Source organism: Lytechinus variegatus, chromosome 2, assembly GCF_018143015.1.
Source record: "Lytechinus variegatus isolate NC3 chromosome 2, Lvar_3.0, whole genome shotgun sequence".
Classification (NCBI taxonomy): domain Eukaryota; kingdom Metazoa; phylum Echinodermata; class Echinoidea; order Temnopleuroida; family Toxopneustidae; genus Lytechinus; species Lytechinus variegatus.
Genome location: NC_054741.1, coordinates 78520434 through 78530284, shown reverse-complemented (window position 1 = coordinate 78530284; position 9851 = coordinate 78520434). Strand labels below are relative to the sequence as shown.

Sequence of the window (9851 nt, the reverse complement as noted above, 5' to 3'; positions counted from 1 at the left end):
GAAATTAACCAAAAAAAAATCATCTATTGAATTTCGTTATTTCACACAATAAAATCAATAAAACAAAATCTAAACCGAATCTAATCATTAGATTGCCGCTTCTCTGGACATGAGTGGTTTCCATTGAATACATCATGCTGATTTCGTTTAACCAAGTCAATATGAATTCAAATAATTAGTTCATTTCCTCATATCGAATTACAAAACCAATCACTTTCCATTCATGCCTTGCATATTTAAGAATTACAGGCTCACTGCAAGGTCAAGAAAAGAGTTTTCATCATTATTATTTTAAACCAAGATGCGTCCTCAGATAGTCTAACTGAAAGTAAACAGTCTGCACACAACAACAGAGGTAAGTATGAATTTCACATTTATTTTCTAATCAGTTTAGTTTTATTTTGTTTTTTAAAATCGGAAAGAAGGAACTGAAACAATTTATTTTTAAAGACGGTGGTAAAAAAGTTGTAATTCATTTGATTTTTCCAGACGAAGAAGTGGCTGTAAAGGGGTACCGAGCCAGGGCTACAAATGATTAACAGAGTGTAGCTATACAAACAGAACAATGAAAAACAAATATTCTCAAATTACTTTAAATTTGCCGTGTTGCTTTTTCGTGAAGAAATCGCTTGATTGATGCATCCGATAAAGTTTTATTGCAGCCTGTTAATTTTAAAAACAATGAAAGTTTTACGTTTATCAGTGAACAGCTGAAATATATATTTTTTTATGTAAAATCGAATAATTATATTAAATGATCTTTAAAGATCAAATTCATTAATCTGGATTGTATTGATAAGCACTATACGAGTAAAATAATGCACTTTTTACATGTTTGTAGATATATCGGTTACACTTTGTAATTCCGAATGTTCCTAATTCCGAAGTTTGGTTAATCCGAAAACGTAAAAGGGTTCGTTAATCCGAACATTTGTGGCGTTATTCCGAAGGTTCGATAATCCGAAAACGAAATAAGGTTCGTTGGTCCGAAAACGAAATAAGGTTCGTTAATCATTACGTTTTCGGACCAACGAACCTTCGGAGTAACGAACCTTCGGAATATCCGAACCTTCGGAATAACGAAGCTTCGGAATTACGAATGTATGCGGATATATCATATTCATATAACCTATAATCGCGCATGACAACTATATTTCTAATTCATTTTATTTTTTTTTTTTATTCCTGATTACAAATATTAGTCTCCAATAATTTGCACATTAAACCTGATTTACTTCATGAATCCGTTTGTCACGAATTGGGGGATTTGCATACCTAAAATTAATGTGAATCGAATCATTCTAAGATATTACGTGCAAACATGAAGTGCATGTGAAGTATCAATATTTGAAGAATGACAAGATCAATACAAGGCCTTATCCCAACAGTAAATTGGTGCCTACCATGAAACATCACACCAAAACGATTGGGAGTTGCATTATATTGCATGGTAAGTTATCGATAAGCCATGTTAATTCACTCTTAAACTGATCCTTGAGATTATAATCATGTTATTGTTAACTTAATAGTTCTAGTATAGTGTCTGAATGTACAGCATATTACTTATGCAATATGATATATCTATATAGTAGTTTTGACCAACCTGAAAGCTTTCAAGAGTTTTGTTTGGATTATACCTAGGTAATGGGCAAAACCGAATACAGGTTTTGTCTTTACTTCGGATTTAGAGTTAAGGTTATTAAACTTTGAACCAAACATGAAAAAGGACCAAATGTCATAATGGATGTACATTCGCCATTGTCTTAGTATTGTACCTGTCAATGCTATCTCCACAGCATGTCGATGCACCTTTCTTTACTTTGATCTCACAAAGTCCAACGCATATGAGCAGAATCAAATGGTGATTTTATAATGTTATTGTAAATATGCAGAAGATAATAGATCGCTTAAATCATGAGAAATCTATTTGCCGTTGTGGTTTTAACCAATCTTTTTTTCATTTTGAAATACCTTTTGATGTTCAGATAAATTGTACAGTTTGAAAACTAGTTTGTGAATTTGAAATATATTTTTCCTCAAATATATTTCCTCATGAATTTTCTTGGGCTACAAACGCGGGGAGGGGTCATATAGATCATGGGATTGTAATTGTAAATATTATATTTAATATTAGGGAAATCGTCTGTTTATCAACTTTTCTACTCCACAGCAGTACATTTCATGTTGCTATTTTAGACATCCTCTCACAAAGCACTAAAAATAGGAAGAAATTGCTACTTTGTCCCAAACTTTGTATATAGCTGACATTGTTAAAAAATTCGAATATTTTTCATTATATGCCGCAGATCTTATTCGATCAAATGTTGAAAGACGCTAGATTTCCATCCGTACTATTCTTATGGCAAAGATAAAAACATATCATCTCAGACACTGAACACTCAAATATGCCACTATAAGAACAACAGAGGGCGATCTTCTATTCTAACCACAAGAAAATATTAATCTGGGCTGTTATTTAATGGTGTATGTCATTTTTTTGCTCTAGTCTTGCTCTCTATTTTTTTTTTCAATTGCCTTTCTCTGACTGACATGGACTAGACAAAAGTTGAATCATGCAGGGAATTCAAAATTTGTTATGTAATTATTAATGATATAGCAGGTGTTATTTTTTCTGATAGCATCGGTCTATAATTAAGAATTTTTATCGTAGGGGTCTATGCTGTTCAAAAAAAGTCTATGGTAGTTTTTTCGGGGAAACCGTAATTTTTCTGGCCTAATTTTACCCTGGAAGATCCTAATTAAAGGTGAAATAAGTGTAAAGGTCCCCAGTGTTAAGGTAAAAAGTGGCGCAGCAGGTTGGCAGACATTTAACGTCAAAATAAAAATAGGTGAAATTCCTTGCCACTTGCTGCGCGACTATCCACCGAAAATTTTTATGATGTTTGGTAAAAATTTAGGGGCTCTTATATCGATTTTCCATTAAGTTTGCCCTCCCCCCAAAAAAAAAAATCCTTATACATTTTACAGAATAAACTGATGTAATTTCTTCTCATTTATCCAGTTTTGTTCAATATGAGAAATTATATTTTTTAAAATGGGAATAAGCTCATATGTTGCCACGTTTCGCAAATTATTAATTGACTTCTTCGGGCGAATGACGATGAAAGTTTACAGGAGTTTTTTGGAATATATGTATTTTCAAACATAATGATTCAGTACTCCCTTCCAACACATAAACGCAGTGAAGTATACGAATCCATTATTGATTATTTGGTAAATCAACATGATTCTGGAAATAAAGGGAGTTGGTCGAAAAGTATTTTGTTATATATGGCATATCTTAGGTATATTGTGGTATACAAAAAAACATGTTTAACGGGGGGGGGGGTAAGTTTCTTGATATTCAAACTTCGAATGAAAAGAGAACCTTTCTTTTTTTTCACTCCAAGGGTTTTTGAAAAGAAGAGAACTGTGGCGTCAAAGAAGGTATATGAACTGGTGAGGGTACTTAAGCAGAATGCTTTAAAAGGATGAAAGAGAAACCAGAGGAAATTGAGTTGTCTCAAATCATCATCATCGCTGAGCCTGATAATCACCAACATGTAAGATTCGGTATCTGCGGTATAAATTTGCAAAACCAGAAACAATTGGCAAGGTTGATGTAATAAAGTACAAGTGGGGTGTTGTCTTATTATGGTGAATTATCAACTCACATGGGATGCATTCTTTCTTATTATTGATTCTTGTCTTCAAAAGGGAGAAAAGAAAGATTCACAAAGGAGACTGTAAAACAGTGATGTGAAGAGGAAAAACATTAGCCCCCCCCCCCGCTCCACAAAATGATAATAGTGGGACTCTCTTATACGAATACGAGATGTTTGATGTTCCCTTTGAAAAACAGACATTGAATAATCATTGGTCGATATACTTTTTCAACTACACTGTTAGAAAATTTATCCTTAGAATAAAAGAAATTCCTGCAGCAGAGTCTCGAGAACACCTGTAATCTTACCAGATTGCGTAATCTTATACAGGAAATTGATATTTGGTGTATGGAACCTTCCTTTAATAAAACACTCTTTTCCCCTTTTTAAACAGAACTGTTCTGTTAAATTGCAGAAAAATTCCTATTTTATGAAATAACAGAATGATTCTGTTATTGCTTTTTGCAAAATCTTCTTTCTTTTTTTCTGTAAAATCAGGGTTTTTTAACAGTGTATACTATTTAACCAATAATCCATATATTCCCGGATGAATTTTATGTCAATTCCTTGACCTATATATCTCACATTTTTTTCTCAGATAATGTTTGTAAAGTCGAATGGAGATAACCCTTTAACGTGTACTGATTTCATGTTAAACCACCTTTTTTGTATATTTACAACTGAATCAATTTTTATGTGAATCAGTGTAATGCCATTTTTAATTCAGCCATGGCTGCAAGAATTTGTTATAAAGTATCAATAAAGGCTATTATTATTCAAGGAAAACATTAAATCTGCGTGTTCTCTTTAATCTCCCCCCTTTTTATCAATGTACTTGTCTATCTCTATCTATCTATCAATATATTTTATCTATAAATATATCTCTCTGTCAGGTATCCAATGAGCTTGTCACAGTACATGATATTTTACAATATGGAAAGCCAAACGAGATAGAACAGCCTGATTATTTTTACTTGGCTCTCTTCGCCTGCTTGTGTTGCTTTTTCCCGGTTGGTATTTGCGCCCTCACAAAGTCCATTAAGGTAGGCCTATATATTCCCTTTAATTAATGTATTTGTAATCAGCGATATTGATAATTGCAATGGATTATCTTATGCAACATATGATACATTGATCAAAAGAATCATTAAAGCATTGTCTGGAGTTTTAATATCATGTCGCAATTTACAGTGACAGATAAATTGAAAATGTTCCTTAACCTAAACTTCTTAAAGATTGCATTCAATGTCAGCATAAAATTGGCCCCTGTATATGCTTAAAGCAGCTTCCGATTGGGTAACTAAGTTGAGGTTCCAAAGAGGGTATCAATATGCTGTCTCTCATCTCTGGAACAAACTTCCTGATATTATTTAAAGGACAAGTCAATCCCAACAAACGGTTGATTTGAATTAAAATAGAAAAATCCAATAAGCATAATATTAAAATTTTCATCAAAATCGGATGTAAAATAAGAAAGTAATGACATTTTTTATTTTCACAAAACAGTTATATCCACATCCTGGTTTCTACGCAAATTAAGAGACTGATGACATCACTCAACCACTATTTCTTTTGTATTTTATTTCATTTCATGAAATATGAAATACTCTAAATTTTCTTCTCATTGTCCTGTCAAAGTTTTATTCCTCCCTGAACGTGTGATATTACCTTTGTTGTAACGGTTACACTTCTTAATTCCGAAGGTTCTTTATTCCGAAGGTTCGTAATTTTGAAACACGTAAATTGCCAAAACCTCGATGTTCGTTATCTGAAAACGTAACAGGGTTCGTTAATCCGAACATTTGTGGCGTTATTCCGAAGGTTCGTTGGTCCGAAAACGAAATAGGTTCGTTAAACGATACGTTTTCGGACTAACGAACCTCATTTCGTTTTCGGATTGACGAACCTTCGGAATTACGAACCTCACTTTGTTTTCGGACTAACGAATCTTCGGAATTACGAACCTTCTGAAATTCGAACCTTCGGAATAACGAACCTTCGGAATATCCGAACCTTCGGAATAACGAAGCTTCGGAATTATGAATGCATGTGGTTGTAACATTGTATGGCTCAGTTTAATTGATCCTTAATGTCAAATTAGTAAAAATTAAAATATTGTACATGTAATAATAATAATAATAATAATAGGCATTTTATAGCGCCATCTATCTAGAAATATTCTTTTCCGAGGCGCGTTGTTGTTATTATTATTATTACCCTGGCTTTAGCTCGAGCTGCCTTTCAGCGCTCATGCATTCAAGGAATTAATCCTGCCGGGTACCCATTCATGTATAATTCAAATAATAAAAAAAACAACAGAAAGGGTGAGTGAGGGACATCATCGACTGTCTCATTTGCATGTCACTAAGTTGTACATATAACTATTTGTGAAAAATAAGCGAACCTTCTAAAATGTTATAACTTTCTGAGTTTACATCCGAATCAGATGAAATTTTCGGCATCATGCTTGTTTGATTTTTCTCTCTTCACACTAAGAAATAGGGGATCAAATTTGAACCCTCCGGATTGGTACAAAAGCTGCACCCAAATGGATGCTAATGAGTGTAATTATGCTCATTTGAGGGTGCATTTAGCTATATTAAGTGCCCTGCAGGGTACGAAATTGAACAATGTGATAAAGGTTCAAATTTGAACCCTTTTTAATGTCAAGTACTATGCACCTTAACAGGTTCATATTTGCACCTATTAGGGTGCAAGCGAGCATTTCTTGGTGCATTAATGATAAAAAGGTGCATTTTTTCACTTTTTGCCACTTAGGGTGCAAGATTACACCCCTAAAGGTTGGTACAAGTGCTTCATTAGGATTCAAACATTTATTAGTGTATTGATTTAAATCAATATTTATTCTGGGGTGGACTTGACATTTGAGATGTTCTTTTCTTGACCTATTCAATAAAGCCTAAATATAAGTCTTATCTTTTCCAAAGATAAGACTTTTAGAATGTTAGGCTCATTGTTTTCTTCTTATTATTTTACCATTTTCAAATATCAAAGTGCTAAGAGACTTTTCATTGTTATTTGCGCTATATGAATCTGAGTATTATGATTATAATATAAATATTTTGAATGAAATACTTTGACACCTATTTTTATTATTTTCTATATATATTTCTATTGCCCTTTTAAGGTAAAGAGGTACATGTCATCTGGGCAGACATCGAATGCAGTACTCGCCTCTCATGATGCTCGTTATTATACATCCGTCGCTATTGGGGTTGGTTCAGCCTTTCTTTTGACCTCCGTCTGTGCATTTATCGTCATATATGCGGCATTCCGTACGTTATGAAAATAACTATACTTAAACGAGTCATATATGTGGCCATCCATGATGATAATAATAAAGGGAAGGGATAAAGAGGATGCACAGATAAAAAATAAATGTTTTAACATAATTACAAGAACTATGATAATACGAGCGCGAAGCGCGTTTTTTTGGTCGGATTGAGACCCAAAAAGCAGGAAAATTTTAAGCTTTTTTGTTATCATAAACGGGAGACCTTTCTGACAATTAGATATTGCGAACGCGAAGCGCGAGCTTGAAATTTTTAATATTCATAAATGAAAAGCGATTGTTTGTAGGAATTCAAGAAAAAACAGGCCCAAGTATTTCATTAATGACATTTTCAGCGAGAAGCGCAAGCTTAAAAACTGTTATATTCAGACCTGAAACTTTACATTTTTTAAAATAATTCATGAATAGCATATACATAGATTGTTGTAGCCCAGTGGATTATTCTTCTGACTTTGAAACAGAGGGTCGCAGCAAGAAACTCATCCACATTGTACTGCACTCAACCCAGGTACCGGTAGGAAGAAATTCCTTGCATGCTTGAGCGCCTAGGCAGCTGAGCTAAAGCCGGGTTAATAGGGTCCGCTGGGAGAACAGTTTTCGGAACAGAAGTGTCTACCGTTGGTAAATATGTTATTATCATTATCATTACGTATCTCACCATTAAACCAAGGTGAGCGAGAAGGGGGCAGGTTTTTTTTACACATATATGTTTTTCAATTTTGAAGATGTTTTTCAAATAGTTTTGTGTATGTGTCTCTCTGTCTTGCAAATAATTGTATTATATTGGATGGCTTTATTTCATGGAATACCAGAAATATTCCAAAAGTTAGTGAAAATATTCCACAAATCGCAGATGAGTGGAATATTGGCCCTAATGAGTGAAATATGTCTGGTATTCCATGAAATAAAGCCATCCAATATAACTATTATCATCTATCCCACCCCTAGCAACCAAAAAGAGAGACAGAAATTTAATTGAACAAGTCATATCAACTTATCACATAGTGGCATCATCACTTTATAATATCAAATTTGGTCGTTGACATGCGACTTGCATGTAGTTCATTATGATGTAATTGAGTGTCGGTGTGCTCTTATGCTGCGCATCGCATTGCTTTGTTGTTTTTTGTCTACGTTTCATTGTTTTACACGTTCTATATTTCACGCATTCGCGCATGCGCGCTATTCTGTTGAATACGCTCTCATAGTCAATAGCAAATTTTGTACTGGAGCCTATATTCTTTGGATTTCGGTCATTCTAGGAATACGCTCTGATACTGTACAGGCAATTGATGCAGCCCAAAATACGCGTTTCTTAGGTTTGGCTAAAACGCTTTATATGGATGATAATATTTTATGTAATTTTTAATGTTTATTTAATTTATCATGTTTATTATACCCTTTCTTAGTTCGCTTAAATGATGTATAACGTTTTCTAATGTATCTTTGCACTGTATATGTATGTTTCTCAGGACTATGTCTTACAAGCTGTGCTTTTAATAGATCACCTCACTTCTGCATTTTGATTTTTGTTAATTTATTGTTACTACATTGATGACATGTATAATATTTTGTAGAAATGAAAATGAACTTGAAACTTGACTTAAATTAGAGAGGTATATAGCTCTTTATGATTGAGTTATTAAAATAAAAAGAAACTAGAATGTATTTACATGGAATGTTTTCAATTTGCAATTAAACTTAAAGTACATTGTATTGCGAAATAATCGAAAACATTTTTTTTTCTCCTCCTGATTACGAATTGTCACACTTAGAAACAGAATAACATATTGCTCTTATACCGCTATTCTCTGTTGATATCCTAATACTTTGCATTCATGTTACCACTTACGTTTTCACTGAATTCATTCTCATTGAGATTGGTGAATAATATACTTCAAAAACACATATTACAATCACTACAAATCTTTTAACAGACATATTTCTTTTTGTGAGCAGATATTAAAACTAGCAAATCAATGATGTGGAGCTCATCCGGCATCTCGCCATGAAATTTCACACAATTTTAATTTCAGCCCAGTTGACACTGAAGTGAATTATATTTGTGACATACATTGAGGATATAGAATTGAATTTGATGAATAAATGACATAGAAGCATTGTTTGTGATCTATGAATAAATTTCATATAAATTAAGCATAAATTATTTTCTAGTAAATATTTCTTAACTCTGTGTAGAACCTTGGTAAATCTCGTGTAGCTCTCAGATGGAACAAAAATATGAGTTTAGAAAATATATTAATAAATTAGCATATTTGATGAGTTTCAAAAAATCTGTATTGAAATTTTGTATCACCACCTCGAGCTATCGTATAAATCAAACATAATTGAAATTTATCAACAAATGAAGAATTTTTTTGTGGTTTCTGAATAAATTTTGCATAAATTAGCATAAACAATTCTCTAGACAAAATTTCAAAATTGTGTGTACAAGTTTGGTAAAACTCATGCAGCTCTAGCAGATGGAAGAAAACAAAATCCAAATCGGTCAGCAAATAAAGAAGAAGAGGCATTTTCTGTGATTTATGAATAAATTTAGCATAAATTAGCATAATTAATTTTCTACTGAAAATTTCAAAGTTATGTTTAAAAGTTTGGCGAACCTCATAAAGTTCTACCAGATGAAAGAAAACAAATCAAAATCGGTCAACCATTAAAGCTCAAGTCCACCCCAGGAAAATGCTGACTTGAATAAATAGAGAAAAATCACACTATAGCATAGTGCTGAAAATTTCACCAAATTCGGATGTGAAATAAGAAAGTTATGACATTTCAAAATTTCGCTTATTTTTTCACAAAAAAGTGATGTGCACAACTAGGTGAGTCAGTCGATGATGTCCACTACTCACTAT

General features: G+C 33.0%; 1 long non-coding RNA gene across 1 annotated transcript; it reads left to right on the top strand.

Moving 5' to 3' along the window:
* Positions 1 to 238: 238 nt before the first annotated feature.
* Positions 239 to 9030, top strand: LOC121409646. Its single transcript, XR_005969190.1, has 4 exons — positions 239 to 355; positions 3411 to 3563; positions 4559 to 4708; positions 6814 to 9030. It is a non-coding gene; the product is annotated as an uncharacterized LOC121409646 (long non-coding RNA).
* Positions 9031 to 9851: the final 821 nt, after the last annotated feature.